Source organism: Odontomachus brunneus, unplaced genomic scaffold (genome assembly GCF_010583005.1).
Source record: "Odontomachus brunneus isolate Ranch 3 - 2012 unplaced genomic scaffold, Obru_v1 Obru_scaffold_034, whole genome shotgun sequence".
In the NCBI taxonomy this organism is placed as follows: Eukaryota; Metazoa; Arthropoda; class Insecta; order Hymenoptera; family Formicidae; genus Odontomachus; species Odontomachus brunneus.
The window spans coordinates 2,365,797-2,367,259 of NW_022639484.1; positions in this window are offsets into that span (position 1 = coordinate 2,365,797).

Consider the following 1,463-nt stretch of genomic DNA (forward strand, 5'->3'; position numbering starts at 1 on the left):
GTATGACAAAGCCACCAGATTGGCTCCCTCACAGAGTTATTTTGCCAGAAAACATCGTGAAGGTTTAGAAATTTTGAAACATCCCAACAACCTCAACCGAGACAAAGGTATGCAAGTAAACTCTATTTGGCATACTGCCCTCCCGGTTTTTTAATTGATTAGCTGATCAATTAAAATACGCTGATTGGCTGGATTCAAGCCTCGCCCCCTACTCCTTAAACACCATCTACACAAAGGGGGGAGGGGGACATATAAGGATTACCTTTAACCAAGGGAGCTCAATATCAGAGTTCTCAGCCCTGATGATGCAAACTGCAACGTTTACGAAACGTCGGCATATCGCTAATTCAAGACACGACTCCATTCCGGAAGCTATACCTAGACATTATATCAATGGCCGTGAAAGCCTCAAATCTTGTAATTTTTTCAGAATTGTGTATTAACTTTTTAGTATTGCATTTTCTTGCGTTTCCTTACATTTTCTTAAAGTACTAGAAAGTTAATACAAAATTATTAAAAATTCTCAGAGATTTATGAGAAGAAAACCCCCCGCATGAGTTCCCACCTTGTCGTTGGTGGTGGGGCTGTGGCTGCGGTCGGGGCATCCGCTCAGGGGTGTTTCCCGGCCGCAGTCATCTAAGAGGAACCCCCCAAGCCAAGGTGTTAGCAACCGTGCTGAGGGCTGCGTGGCACAGGGGGAGCTGTGTCATGAACGGTGCCTCCCGGATACCGGACGACCTCCGGGAGTACGCTGCCAAGCCCCGGGTAATCGCGGCTCTGCCTGGGTGAGATCGCGCGACCGCGGTACTCGTGGGAACAAAATAAACATAAGTACGAAAAATAAGCAAAAAATAGACGACCTTCTCCAGGGGGTGGCTTCCTTAGGAAGTGAACCTAGAGAAGGAGGAAACGACGCGGGATCGAGTACCGACGCTCGGTTCGATTCCGCGGCAAGAAAACTCGCAGAGCCATGCCCGAAAATGAGTGGGGCTGCGAGAAGAAAGCTGAAGAGGCAGCGGGCGAGGGAGAGGGCTGAAGAGACCTCTGAATCGGGTGCTGCCTCTGGAGGCGTAACAGGAGCTCGGGGGGAGGCGGGTCCATCAGGGACGCAAAAGCGCCCCAGACCGGATCTCACGACCCCCAGCCCCTCAGAAAAACGCCTGGACAAGAAGCCCAAGGTCTGTGACCAGGGGACTTTTGCACAGGCGACTAAGGGTATAGTCAGGGTAGCACTCATTATTGAGGGTTACCCTGAAAACAAGATCAAACCCGGGGAAATAGCAGTTATTAAAAATCTGATTAGGGAAAGGATCCTGGGACTTCCAAGAGACACCAGGGCTCCCCTCTTTACCGGAGCTTGGGAGAGAGATGAGGCAATCATTTGCGGTTGCGCCGATGTAGAATCCGCGGACTGGCTGAAAAGCCTATCCTCGGATTTAAAACTAGGGGAGAGCGAACTACGT